The 15,718-nt window shown below is 37.2% G+C and overlaps 1 protein-coding gene and 1 long non-coding RNA gene across 4 annotated transcripts in view; one reads left to right on the forward strand and one right to left on the reverse strand.

Moving 5' to 3' along the window:
* Window positions 1-15,718, forward strand: part of ACYP2 (acylphosphatase 2) — a 109,788-nt gene that overhangs the window by 85,605 nt on the left and 8,465 nt on the right. The window lies entirely within an intron of this gene.
* The window catches only part of LOC109439275 (uncharacterized), a 160,129-nt gene that overhangs the window by 5,163 nt on the left and 139,248 nt on the right, over window positions 1-15,718 (reverse strand). The gene's annotated exons all lie outside the window — the stretch shown is intronic.

Raw genomic sequence — 15,718 nt, forward strand, 5'->3', positions numbered from 1 at the left:
CCAATTTTGAATAAATGACGAACTATGGGGAACATGCCTTAACATCTCTATTTGGGCATGCAACAACTAAACTACTACATCTTATGTTCCTGTCTACAATTTAAACGTTTTAAATGCACTCTTAGAAGATATAATACAACTACTTGTGCATTATTTGAGTGTTCCCTTTTTATGCCAAAATAGTCCAAAGGAAAGTACACAGTCCTTGGGAGGGATAGAATCTATGGATTTTGTAATTGCTGATTTTAAACTTACAATCTCATTGAAATCCTCAGTGAACATTTCTAAACCCTTATGCCTGAAAACTTCTGAGCAGATATGGTAACAACCTCCCTGCCCTCTCTGCCGTGCCCAGCCAGAGTGGGGAGGGAGGGAAGACCTCTACTGCCAATAGTTACAAAGATTATATTTGGACTAAAAACAGGAATTTGCAGCACGCACAAGTGTCTGGTTTTCTATCTCTTCAGCTTCATATTAAGACCAGCATCATATTAAGACTATAAAATTATTGTTCTCTGAAACTAAAAGAAAAATCTGGAGGAGTTAAACGTTTTTTATTGAAAATTATGTAGCATGTCAAAAATTTTAAACTACCTTTCATATAAAAAAGAAGCTTGGGTAGGGGAAGCTGTAAGGATTCAAACTGTTTTTATAAGCCACAGTATTTGCAGATAAAGAAAACATTACATAAACCAAAACCAGCATCTCTGACATGGATACAAAGGAGAATGACGTAACCGCAGCAGCAGGTTCGTGCTGCCGCAGTAAAGCTCACCAGTGGTGCTTTCCATATCCTTCAACGAAACCGAATACCGCATTCAGTTTCAACTGGAGAAACAGGCAATAAAGTCACAAAATGTCTTTACTTTCAATTTTTGTATTACTCCTTTGTGATAGCATTTAGCTTTATTGTCCCAGAACAGGAAAAGGAAAACACCATGTTAATTAAATTTTGGTAATGACATATAGTGTGGATACGTTTTACCTTCTCAATGTTATTTGGGTTTGCAATGGAAGGTACAGGGCTCACTGACAGAAAATGCCATGGCCACCTGAACTGAGATGGTCCTGAATTCTCTAGAATTATTTTAAAGTTCTATACAAGGTAAGATATGAAAGATGAAGGAAAAAACCTCCTCACTTAAATGACCTTGGTCTTCATAAATGCTCCAAGAAAGTTTATTTTGACCCTGAGTTAACATGATCCAGCTCTACTAGATGACTGTACTGGGCTGCTCTTCTGTGTTTACCCAAGGTCAATTTTATAAAAGCCCTTAAATGGTATGAGTTCAACTATGCTCTCTAAAAGAGAGCCACACCAGTGTGAACTAAATGCAAGTGCACTTTTCAGTAACACCTGATTACCTGGATTTCATTACTTGTCGTGTGTCTCACTATGTCACTCCCACCACAGGAAACTAAGGACTAGCTCTGTGGGACTGTCTGACAGAGGTGAAAAATCTGTCAACTCAATATGTTTTCAACAGTTTTTAATTTTGAAAGGAAATGAGTACCGCTTAACTGTTTATAGCTTCTCGTATTAGATCAGGAAAGAAAACACTTTAAAATATTTCCCCTGAAATCTTGGAATACGAGAGGAACAGGGAGAACTTCTGGTGCTTTATTTCTGCAACCCCAGGAATGTGCTTCCCGGGGTCCTTCAGGGAGAGACTGATTGCTGCTCTCAGAGTGCGGGTCGGCCTTATACTGAACAGTCTCCTTTCTAAGAAATATCAGATTGACCAATGACAAATGTAAATGATTAGATTTATAGAATCTAACATAGTAAGCGAATTCCATTTCGGTGAATGTGTGGAATGCCAGCATGTATTGTTTTATAATGAACATCCAAGCCCTGCTTGATTTGCCTAATAAGATTATTCAATAAGGACAAAATAAGTTCCAGTTTAATATAATTTCTTATGAGTTACTATGTAGTCAAATAATAAAATGCAACATTAAGCATATCCCTAACTATATGTATTATAGTAGTTCACATAGCAGTTGCCATGGGTTTTATATTTATATATCATATAGACTTTTTTTGGAAAACAAATTGAAGCTGAAACTTAAATAGCTTACATGTTCACCCTTTCTTCCTTGTTAGGAAAAATTCCTTTAAAGTAATTACAATGATAAATACCCCAGGTACACTCTGTTTTTAATTTTTGCTCCCTTTAATTTATCCTCTACAGGCACCTTAGATTTTCATTCTGAAATACGACTTATCTGTGTCTTTACAGAAAAAGTCCAAATCCTTAGCAAGTTGTACAAGATCCTTCACCATCCAGCCATGGCCCCAGTAACCTATTTTAATCCATAAGTCTCCCACACAAAATGTCTTGTGTATCTATGTTGTTAGTTTAGCTATTTCAGCCATCATTCTCCTTTGTTAATTATGCATCATAAATATGTTAGTCTAATAGTTTTTAATATTATAAAACTTATACACAGAGGGGGGAAAAATCACTCATTGCATTACCATGTTGGAGTTGCTAAACCCATTGAAAGACTTGGTACCGCTGGTAAAATAGTAGGTAGTATTTACCTCTGGATGTCATTACCTCCCAGCAAAAGCTGTTAATAAAATTTTGTCATTCACCGTAATGACTTTGATCACAAAAGCCAAATTTTATATTTCTCTGTGTTCAGATTGCTTCTAACACACTGAAAAGTAGAGAGCAGAATATAAGGAAGCCCCAAGTACCCGACTAGTATGCACTAGTAAGGCCTTTCATTATAAATGCCAAGTTTTTCTCTATACAAAGTTTTTATGCCTATTTGCTATGTATGAGACTTACCCTATCTTCATTTTTGTATTGTTGAATTTTATAGCTGCTGCACCCAATGTTGTTATGTATGTCTTTTTTCACAAGAGTAACTTGGTGGGAGGACTGGCAAATGATAGCAAAAATAAGGCATCGTAACTTTTGTTGCAATACGAGGATAGCTTTACTCTAGCATGGTAATGCCAATCAACTCGGTGTAACTCCTGGTTCAATGTGTTTGGAAGAACTGTGAGAACACACCCAGGCTCCGTGGGGAAAGTGATCGGATTGATTAGCAATGTCCAGCATAGGAAAAGGAGGATTGTTGGCATCCACACTGTAGCTTTGGATGATTCTGCTTTTGCTTACATGCATAACAGCATGCTTTTGCACCACTCTGTTGCTTAGTAGCCATTAAAACCAATTTGGTTTATTAAAAGGTGATGAGACATTGCTATTTACCTATAGATTCCCAGTGCCTGCCATTATATTGACCACTTTCCTTGAAAATAAGTTGCTCTTCTGAAATAAATGAATGATATTGGTATATATGTAAGGAGGGTGCCGCTGCACCGTCACAGGGGAGCATGTGTGGGGGTTGTGTTCTTAGAAGCAGGAGAGGAGGGCATTTGCCTGGTCACAGCTCTGCGTAGCTCCAAGCAGGACTGTGAATTTGTTGGTCTATAGTGCTGTTTGTGGTTATGGAACAGATGTCCCAACTGACCCACAATAAATCAATTCCCCAATCTTACCTATTTTAATGCCACATTTAAACTTACTGAGCTAACCAGGCACAACAAAAGTATATTAAAAACTAACAAAGTATATCAAGCATTTGAGAACTGCTGTTTCATGACCCAATGGAATGGTAAATCTGAAACGTATCTTGGAGATCAGTTAGACCAGAGATTGGTAAACTACTTCCCATGGGCCAAATCCAGCCCATGACCTGTTTTCTAAAGTTGTATTGGCATACAGCCAGGTCCACCTGCTTATATATTATTTGTGGCTGCTTTTGCACGCAGCAGAGTTGAGTAGTCGTGACAGACTATATGGACCACAAAACCGAAAACAGTTACTATCTGGACTTTTATAGAAAAAGTTTGCCAACCTCTTATTTAAACCAACCTTTGCATTCTAGAGATGTAGAGATTGGGAATTACATAGGTTGTGCAATTTGAGAAAACAGGTGGCAGAATTCTTACACCCCCCCAATGTCAGGATCTAGAGCTACACTCCTTTAAGGTTTCTGTAAGACAGAGAGCATTTTCACATCTTCTGGACGCCCTATTCTACCTCCCAAGGCAGGGCGTCCCTCCTCCAACTACCTTACATGCTTACCACGGTGGGGACAGAATGAAAACTCTCTCCTGTACTCATATAACATTCATACATCCCTTCATCATTGCATTTATCATGCTGAATTGTAATCATTTGCTTTTCCCTCTAGCCTGTGAGTTCATTGAGCACAGGAACCATGCCATATTTGTCAAACCTAGCTGCCTAGCACAGATTACAGAGTAGGTCTCTAATAACTACTCGTATTTGTTCAATGGTTCGCATTTGCCACCTCATCTTTTTTCTGTGGCTATTTTAAGATAAACTTCAAGTATCGTGAAGATAAAATACAAACGTTGTGGTCTGTAATTTTCCATTCCTGACCAAGGCCCCCCACTGGGATCCAGCAGTAGGAGATGTCCAGAGGGGCACACTCTGACTGGAAAGTAACAGAACTCAAATCTTTTCACCACACCTGCTATGTAATGGCCCCAAGCCTCAGAGCCAATCTTGACCTGTATTCCTAACAAACAGACAAGAGCCCAACGTAAGTCAAGGGTATACGGATAGAGAAGAGATGTGAGAGTGTTAGAATCAACAGGAGATCCTGGTTGATTGACTGTGAAGGGATGTTGAGAGTGTGACTCCCCAGATTCTGTCAAATTTCAAAATGCAGAGGCAGATGACAGATGAGGGAGGTGGGGGTGGGCAGGGAGTGCAGAGGTGGATGGAGGTGGTTACGGTTCAGCCAAGTGAGGAGACTCAGTAGGCAGTGGAGTATATGAATCTAGAGCTTTCATGTTAAATCTGGGTTTAGATGAAATTAGCGGGGGATCTCAGAGTGTATACCCTGCATATAAGGGGGACTATATACTTTGTTCAATTCTTACTTTTGGTGACCTAGGCGTCTGCTCTTAATCCCCTACACGTGTAATGCCTTTTTCATCTCAACTAAGCACTTAACATGCACTGTGGCCATAACTTTTTCAGTTTGAGGTGTGACAGCAAAACTAACATGAATTTTTTTCCTACTTCATAGTTTCGTGGAGAGAAGGTTCGTTCTTACCGTAGATCTTAGCAACCTCAGCATACAAATCTTTTCCTTATTGAGAACTTTCACCTTTTCACTTAGATGAAGCACTTTACGGCTTTTCTTTGGCATATCCAAATTGCCAGCATCACTAATTTTGCACTTTGGGGCCCTTATTAAGTAAAATAAGGGTTACTTGAACATAAGCTCTACAATACTACCACAGTCAGTCTAATAACCACGGTGGCTGGTACGTGACTCCATGGTGGCTTGCGTATATAGTGTGGATATGCTGGACAAAAGGTTTCACATCCCAGATGTGATGGAGCGAGATTTCATACTCTACTCAGAACAGTGTGCAATTTAAAACTTGTGACCTGTTTATTTCTAGAATTTTTTATTTAATATTTTCAGCTGCAGTTGACCGAGGGTAACTGAAACTGAGGAAAGTGAAACCATGAATAAGGAGGGACTACTGTGTAGGTAAAGTGTTGTACAGCAGATCTCAGAATGTACTCATCTTGCTTAACTGAAACTTTACGCCAGTTGGTTAGTAACTCTCCATCTCCTCCTTTCTCCAGTTCCTGACAACAACCTGTCCATTCTTTCCTTCTCTGAATTTGACTGTATTTTAGATGCCTCATATAAGTGGAATCATGCAGTATTAGTCTTTCTGTGATTGACTTATTTCATTTAGCATAATGTCCTCAAGATTTATTCATGTTGTTACATACGGCAGAATTTACTTCTTTTTAAGGCTGAATAATATTCGTCTGTGTGTGTGTGTGTGTGTACATAATCACATTTTCTTATCTATTCATCTATCAACAGATCTTGGCTACTGTGAATAGTGCTATAATGAACATGGGAGTGCAGATATCTCTTTGACATTTTGATTTTGATCCTTTTGGAGAAATACCCAGAAATGAGATTGCTGGATCATATCTAGATAACTTATTTAATTCACTTTATCAAATTATGTGTCATATACAGAGTAAATCAAGGGGGCTACCACAGCACATGTACTGGACACCGTCATTAGATGTTATGTGGGTATCAGCGTCTCCATCAATAGGTGAAGAAGTGCAAGTGATTAGCCTAATGATGCCCCGGAAATGTAAGGAAGGGCTGATTTCGGGGGCTAGGCCTCACTTCAGTTGGATAAGATTCCTCATCTTCTGTAGTTAGTGTAGTAAAGACATCGTATGACAGAAATCACTAGAGCTAGAGTTTGCTGAAACCCTTGTGCTCAGTGTTTTGTGATGTGGACGTTAATTCTAGGCTTTGGTATTATGAAGTAAAATTAAAAAGCCAAAATCAGAACCATATTCTTATAAATGAGAGGGCTATAACTCTTAGTGAGAGAACCAGGAAGGAGCTTGATTATGGGATCATTTTTTAAGGAGTTAAACAGATTGAAGTGACATAGAACTTAGATGATTATAGAAAATGCTTTACTAAATTCCTCTTGTTTCCCATTACACAAATTCAAGTAAATCTGTTTGAATAAGAAAAAGTTATAAAAATAGTAATTATACCCTACCAACGAATTATTGTCTTCTTTAGAATGAATGAGTTATAACAGAAGCAAGCAACACAATTAGCAAGCTTCATTATTGTTTATTTTTATTTTTTCATTTATACATTTACTTATTTATATTGTTATATCCTTCCACACAGGATCTGAAGTGACTATTGCTATTCATTTTATATGGTTTTATTCATAATTCATTACCCAAGAGACGCCAATTCTCTTGGAAATAAAACTCAAGTTAATTTGAGTATTTTTGCCTCTAAAATGTGACTTAAACAGTCAATCAAAATCTCTTATGAAAGAGCAACAGAGGAATATCCGTGTTTTCCAAATCCTTCACAGGCGACAACTCTAAATTTAAAGATGAGTTACACTCCCATATCTGTTGGGGATGGGGTGAGAGGCTTTAAATAAACAACTAAAACAATGAATGACCAGCAAATCCTACCACCAGGGATGATGGGAAACTGAGAATCAGCGTTTGCATTTTCAGACAATTCCCAACTCCTACCCCAGTTCTACTTTGTGTTCTCTGCTTGCTCCAGCCTTTGTTTTGCTGTACTGAAAGCAGCTCACCCTATTTGTGGTCAACTTTCAAGAAAATTCTGAGCTGGAGGCACAATTCTGCCTGATTTGGTCTTAGTTCAGGTAACATGTTTTCCCCCATACATTCCTATGACTGTTTTTTTAAAAAGCACAGAATACTTACCCACTTCCTTAGTAACAGATCAAAACACTTGAGTTGCTTTGAGGTGATTAACCAGCTACACTGAGCTAATCATTCCCAGTGAGACCACTGGAAACAAGCATTTGATGGGAAAGAAAATCAGACTGGTGACAATCATTTTTTTAATAATTAAAAATTGTTTTCAGTTATAGTTGACATACAATATCATATTAGTTTACAACAGGTGTACAACATGGTGATTAGACATTTATATAACTTAAGAAGTGATCACCAGAAGTGATCACCTGATAAGTCTAGTACCCATCTGACACCATACATAGTTATTGTAATACATAGTTCTTGACTATATTCCCTATGCTGTACTTTACATCCCTGTAACTATTTTTATAACTGACAATATGTACTTTTTTAAAATTTTATTTTATTTAATTGGGAAACTGTGATTCTCCAGGGCCACGCTCGAAGTCATTGTCCTTCAATCTAGTTGTGGAGGGCGCAGCTCAGCTCCAAGTCCAGTCGCCGTTTTCAATCTTAGTTGCAGGGGGTGCAGCCCACCATCCCATGTGGGAATTGCACTGGCAATCTTGTTGTTGAGAGCTCACACTCTAACCAACTGAGCCATCTGGCTGCCCACAATTTACACTTCTTAATCCATTCACTTTTTTTTACCTATTTCCCCCAACTGTCCTCCCATCTGGCAACCATCAATTTCTCTGTATCTATGAGTTTGTTTTTGTTTTGTTTGTTCATTTATTTTTCTTTTTAGATTCCACATATAAGTGAAATCATATGGTATTTGTCTTTCTCTGTCTAACTTACTTAGCATAATACCCTCTAGATCCATCCATGTTGTCACAAATGGCAAGACTTGATTCTCTTTTATTGCTGAAGAATATTCCATTATATGTATATACGACATCTTTATTTGTCGATAGCACTTCGGTGGTTCCCATATCTTGGCTGTTATAAATAATGTTGCAGTGAGCATAGGGCTGCATATGTCTTGTTGAATTAGTGTTTTGGATTCTTTTTGATAAATATCCAGAAGTGGAATTGCTGGGTCATAAAGTAGTTCTATTTTTAATTTTTTGAGAAACCTCTGTACTGTTCTCCATACTGGCCGCACCAGTTTGCAACCCCTACAGCTGAGATATTCCTCCCAATTCTTAATCAGCACAGTGTGGGGACCTGCCTGTCCTGCATCTCTGTCCCTTCTACCAGTCTCAACATGGCTTCTTTGTATCTGTTTTTTTTTTTTTTTTTTTTTTAATTTATTGGGGTGACCATTGTTAGTAAAATTACATAGATTTCAGGTGTACAATTCTGTATTACATCATCTATAAATCCCATTGTGTGTTCACCATCCAGAGTCAGTTCTCCTTCCATCACCATATATTTGATATTCTTTGTATCTTTAGTTACAGGATTTGTGTTCAGCTAGTCTTCAGGTGGTTCTTAATGATGGATGTTCTATAATTTAGTTGTAATGTGGATGTGGTCATCGGATGAGGCGAGCACAGTGTTTCTTACTCTGCCCTTTTGAAGGGGGCATTCTTGCAGTTACCTACTACTCCTGTGGCCACTGTTTAGGAAGGGCTTAAGTTCCTTCACCTTTTCTGAATCTGGGGAAAATATCAGAAATGTGTCCTTCCAAAATTGAAACAAACAAAAAAATCACCTCTTTCCAAGCACACTGCCTTAAGATGTCGTTTGTAATATGGCACAATAAGTGATGGGTTTTTATGTGTCTTTGTCCTATAAACAAGAACAGATTGGAATGTGTTTCACTATAAGCCAAGTGACCAGAGAGTATCCTCAAGGACAGGAACAAAGTAACTATAAAGAAAACCATAGCCTCATTAACCTGTTTGAGGCAATGGTGTGTTAAGTGAAAAGCAGTGAGTGATACAGAGCTCGTAAAAAGGCAATCCATATTACCACTTCTTCAATGTTTTCTAGGGAAGAAGTTACTATCATATATATTTTCTAGGTCAAATATGTGTAGACTGGAGAGAGAGCAATCTAATGTAATTCAGCATGCTTCCTCAACTGGAACATGCTTGTATAAATGGATGATATTTTCATAAATGAATACTATTTTACATATTGATCTCCTGTGAATTTGATTAGCATGCATTTGTTCCCCTAAAGTTGATCATTTCAGAGAAAGCTTTTAAGATCAATTTTCTAGACCACAGAAGACCTTTGATGTCTCCATCAATGTAATGCTGCCTCATGGGATTCTATAGGAAGCTGCTAACTCGTTTCTTTCTTTCTTTGATGCAAGTTTAGCTCTAGCAGGTAAATAGTATGTAATTAGAAGAGGCTTCCAAACATTAGTCCTCATCTGGATGATTGTCAGGTCCAAACAGCACTTTCTGGACCCAATGTCAGGGAGTCCAGGTTCTTCCACGGTAGGAATCATTTTCTGGCTTTAACATCCTGGTTGTAACTTCTGAGACCTCAGACTTTTAATTATACTTAGATGCAAGCAGATCACACTGGTGAGATTAGATTCATATGCCTAATTTGAGCAAAAGTCATTTAGAAAACTAAACATGAAAGCCATCTACTTGCTGTATAAATAGCTTTTAATTCAAAAGAGGGAGATGTAATATAATTAATTAAATTGCATTTTGATTCTGGTGACTAGACATTCTTTGATCATCTTATTAATGGTATCAGAAATTGAGCACATCTTAGAATGCAATATTAAAATTATGAAGAATTTTATCTTAGAGGGAGATAGTTACATGTCTCTCAACATCTTCCATTAAATCTTTTTCTCTTTTCCTTTTTAGCCTCTCATACTTCCTTCTTTCACTTTGTCCTCTCCCACTTGATAGGCAATTTGAATATATGGATGATGTCTATTTGAGATTCATCAAGCTGTTAATAAATTTGATTTCTTTATGAAAAATACAATAGTTTTAAGTCATTCAACAAGCACATACTATTAAATTTTTTTTTTATTAGAGTGACAACAGTACACTCAATTTTAGTTTTCAAAATATATGCACAATCACGTGTATTGGGATTTAGCAACGACTTTTTTTAACCACCTGCAAAATATCATCAATATTAAGAAGATACATAACTCTTTCTTCACCTTCTGTCATGTTCTTTTATAAAAGAAGGGAATAAGCTGGCATGTATTTTTTTGTGTACAAAAAGGAAAACATCTTGATAGGAAAGGTCTATTTTTTGAATCTCTATACAACAGACCAAAATTTATGAGCATTTAACATATTAGTACGGAAAAAATATTCAGAGAATAATATTAAAGTACCAATTGCAGGTAACCACTTATGACTGAAACATTACCTCCTGTCTTGAGCCTCCGTTTGAAATGAGTCACATACTTGGATTTAAAGATAAAACACCCTCCCTAGGGGAAAACAAGAATCTAAAAGAAGGATCATTTTTTTAAAACCCTGGGAGGTTCAAAAGATTAGGAAGCCATTTCCCTAATTAGGAGACAGACACACCCATGAATAAGATTTTCACTCGTTTAATTTTCATCTAATTTTTAAAGGCATTCTGAAAGCCCCTATCTGCAAGGTTAACAACATGTAGGGCAATATGCTCTGTCACAAACGATCCCTTTAAAACACAGCCTCACAGTCTTTTATACATTAAAATTTAATTTTTTTGTTTCCGATTTTCCACCTAGTGAATCTTTCATTTTTTTCTAGTGGTTCTTGTGTCATTAGCTGCTTCTCCATTCTGCCTTCAAACTCGTCTTTTGATTTAATTCTGTACAAATTATTTTCAAAGTGGTTGTCAGATGCTTCATGAATCTATCTGTAAAGCCTGTGTGCATACACCTTTCTGCGGGGCTTCCACAAGACTGGCCTGGCAGCTATGCTCCTTCTCTACGTGCAGCCTAAGGAAAGTGCTGCGTGGGGCCTTCCCTGAGCAGCCACAGTGCAGCCGTGCTATGTGGTCCAGCCTGAAGCAGCCCTTGTCCAGGGACTGTGGCTGAGAGCTTTTATTCCCAAAGTTCAAGGCCATCGACAGTGTGGTGGCCCTGAAAATACATGTATCACTTTAATTGTAAAGGTGTCTAGCAAAGTCAGTTGTCAAGCAAAGCTCCACCAACAAATAAAATCCAATAATTTCAGTTATAAAATCAAAGAAACAGTATCAGCAAGAAGAGAAAAATAACCTCACAGCTTTGTGTTTATAGCTTTTTTGTTACCAATAGCATTTAAAGTGATTTGTAAGGGGATGTAAAACTGTAACAAAAGAGCATACATTTAAAAGTGAAAACGGATTTAAAAAACAAGGGTGGGGACATAAAACAGAGCCAGGAACAGGGCTTTTAAAAGAATCTAAAATATGACCTCTGCTCTGGGTGGGTCACACTTTGGCTCTAAACTATCTGGTAGCCCTATCTCAGCTAATGGAATCACCCCAAAAACTCAATTTGCTTATAAGCATTTTGGGAGGAGGTAGAGAGGTCAGAGTGAGGGATGGAAAATACAGGGGAGTCTGGCCAACTCACTTTCAAATGGCTTCATGCAGGAGCAGATTTGAACATATCTGGAATACAAAAGGTCTTAGACTGTGTGTCCTTAAAGCAATCTTTCTCAAATATTGTTCTTCTGAGACAAGGTGCTCATAAATACTGGACGGCATTGAATTCAGAATCGAGGCAGGCTTGGCTTGCCAAGAACAGAAACTAAAAGCTGTCAATTAAATTTTAAGGAGATTCTTATCTAAAAAAACAAAGATGTATAAAGCTAATTAGTGTCTCTCCTCTCCTTCACAGTCAGACAGCTAAAAAGATTGATCTATTCTTGCTGTCTCCATTTGTTCACTTCCCCCTCACTCCTAAAACCATTCTAATCTGGCTTCCACCCCCATCACTTCACTGAAGCTGATCCTGCGAAGGTCCCCAAAGCACTTTTCAGTTCATATTTTACTTGGGTCTCTCAGCAGCATTTGGAAGTTGACTGCTCTCTCCTTAAAACACTCAGTGCCCTTAGCTTTTCTGACACCACACTTTATGGTTATCTCCCTCACCCCTGGTCATTCTTTCCACCTGTCCTCTGTCTGCTTCTCCTTTTCCACCGGACCCTTCAATGTAGGTGCTCCTTGGGATTTCTGTTCTGGTGCTGAGGAGAACTGCAGATCTGACAGAGTGCATACAAGTGTTGCTGATACAGACCAGCAAAAACTATTTCTAATCCGTGTCTCATGGAGTAAAATTTCAGCAAGTTCTTGTTAAGTGAGTAATAACAGTGGTAGATATGGTATATTGCCTTGCTCAACCTCTGTTCCAAGCCTTTCCTTTCCTGCAGACTCTGGAGAGCTAGGAACTGTTTGTCTGATTCCCTTGCAGCTAGTTGCAAATATAATTTAGATTTCATCAAGCAGAAGTCCTCCTGTGAAATTTCAATTAGGAACTGAGGTGGAGAGAGAAACAGCAGTGCCTGGGTCATCCATTTAGCAGGCGTAAGGATCTGGCAGAAATTATGTGGCTCTGGAGCCAACTATTCTGGGGGGCGGGGGGCGGGGGGGCTTTCTGATACCTGGACTGCAGTTAGGGTAGTATGTTCATAAATGCAGTGATTTCAGTGGCAACTTCCTAATTCCCAGCAGTCCCTCTAATAATCCTGTCAGAAAAAAATTGTCCAAGGTTTGGAAATGGAATTTAAGGGGTGTCTCTGAGGGACGTTCTGGGTATTATTGTCTAGTAGAACATTGAGGAATTTTCTGGTTTATACAAATATGCTGCATCTATTAGAAAGCTGAATTCAGCATTCCTAATTGTATGTATGTATATACACCTGAATATATACACCTAAATTCCTCTTTCAACCAGACATAGCTATATCTCCTAAGATCCCTCATTAATGTTTTGAATAGAAATTTTTGACATATGTCAGGCAATATTTGCATGAGAATCACAGTTTCAACATTTTCTACTTTAGCAGCCAATTCTACAGAGTTGCTCCAACAGGCCCATCTAAATCTGTTCTTCCAACCTCAGTGATTTCTGTGACGACCTAATTCCCTTTATTAAATTCCATTCTAAAATATCTAGGGTGGTTTTAATTACCTGCTAATGTACCCTGACTGATTCAATAGCTAAAAATTGAGTGTTTACTATTTTCTACATACTGTGTTAAACAGTTTACACAGATTATCTCATTTAATCTTCACAACAACTCTATGAGGTAGGCAACGTACTCTCCCCTTTACAGACAAGGCACTGTTTAAGAAACCTGCCCAAGATGACAAGTTAGGAAGTGGTAGCTGGATTCACACCCCAGAAAAGGGTCCCAAAGTTCACTTCCACTTCCAGTGTGCCTAATTTATTTCCTCTAAATAAAGCATAAAGAAGAATGTGTCTGTCACTTTATCTGGAGACTGTGGTGTGGCAGAGAAGCGAGAGGTTTCAGGTATGCCTTCACTTCTTCTGTCTTCTCTGCTCCCAAGCTGTTTGACTCAGTTGACTGTTTCTCAGAATCCTGAGCATAGCTCATGCCAGACTCTCTCCCAACTGAAGAGGATAAGTGACATGCTATTTCCTACTGCAGCCTAGAAGTAGCTCTGCCAAGACCAAGAGGTTTTACTAGTGGAACTGCACTACAAATGTGTGACTTTAAGGGTCACAGCTTTAGAAACAGGCTGACCACTAACTTTGGCAGAGAATAATTACCGTATTTTGCTGTGTATAAGGTGCACTGTTTTGCCCAAATTTATGAGGAAAAAATATACTGATAACAAAAGATGAATACAAAAACAAGACCTAGCCGGACAATCAGTTCTAATGTGTCTTTTGGAGCAAAAATTAATATAAGACCCGGTCTTATTTTACTATAATATAAGACTGGGTCTATAATATAATATAATATAATATAATATAATATAATATAATATAATATAATATAATATAATATAATATAATATAATATAATATAATATAATATAAATAATATAAATAATATAATATAATATAATATAATATAATATAATATAATAAATATAATATAATAAATATAATATAATAAATATAATATAATAAATATAATATAATAAATATAATATAATAAATATAATATAATATAATATAATATAATATAATATAATATAATATAATATAATATAATATAATATAATATATAATATACCAGGTCTTACATTAATTTTTGCTCCAAAAGATGCATTACAGCTGATTGTCTGGCTAGGTCTATTTTCAGGGAAACACTGAACCAGCACCCAGACACTTCTGATTATGGTGAACTGCTTGAGCAACATTGACCAAAATGTCTACTTGTATACATTTTTTTGGCACCCCAGGTATATAAATGTTTTTAATTCTTTTATTTATGCTTATGAGTTAAAAGTGTAATAAACAAATGCTAAAATTCCTTTATAATACAAAAAATAAGTACCTAAATAAAACAAATAAAAATTTGAATTAAAAAAATTAAAATGAAAGATTTTTTTCCCCGTGAAAGTCTGGGGCTAAAAACCTGGGTGCGCATTATACATGGCAAAATATGGCTTTACTGTAATAACTGCTATTAAGGGCCTACTGTGTGATGTTGCATTAGGCAATTTACATATATTCTCTTTAATCCTTTCAATAACTCAGTGAGGAATGACTCTCGTTTTATAGATGAGGAATCTGGTCTCAGGTTAATTATGGATGTTCTGGGATTTGCTTGAGAATCACTGAACTCTTCACTAATCTTGGGCTACCTATCTGACAGAAATTTTAGACATTATATCCAAAAACCACTAAAATATTTATCTTGATAATAAAGAAATATATGGTATTTCTTGTCCATAAGGAAACTTGCTAAAGAAAGGAGAACAGCAAAAATATTTGTTATACACTATCCTTCCATTATTAATGCTAGTTTGAAAGCTTGAAATGGGCAGGCAACTCAATATTTTCCAGCATGCACCACGTTAACTTTTAATTCATTAGCTGTCTTTTCCTACTGTCTGCTTTCTTGCTATGCTCTACATTTTATACTTATGCTGCAGAGATATTCGAAAGGATTATGCTGTCCCACTTTAGTCCCAGGAAATAGAACTGCTATGAATTATTAATAGTATTAGCTTTCTAGTGCTTTAATTTCACCTCTTTATTTCAGAAAAGGATATTAGTTAAATGGAATTTTTTATATCACCTCAGGCGCTTACTACATTTTGTAGGAAACACCGACTTGAATTATAGAAAAGACAGTCGTTATGTTGATTTGCACTTCTACATATGATGGATTCTCCATATATTCCACTCACTGATATCCTTTCTCATTGATAGCTTAAATAGGGCAGTTTTCCAACTGAGCAGTTCAAGCTCTTGGGATTCCCCAGAGGTGCTTGAGGTACAGCTGGAGGAGATTCTGCACCCCACCCCCAACCATTCCCTTGCTTCAGAGAAGCACTTGACTTCC

Source organism: Rhinolophus sinicus, linkage group LG05 (assembly GCF_036562045.2).
Source record: "Rhinolophus sinicus isolate RSC01 linkage group LG05, ASM3656204v1, whole genome shotgun sequence".
NCBI classification, from domain to species: Eukaryota; Metazoa; Chordata; class Mammalia; order Chiroptera; family Rhinolophidae; genus Rhinolophus; species Rhinolophus sinicus.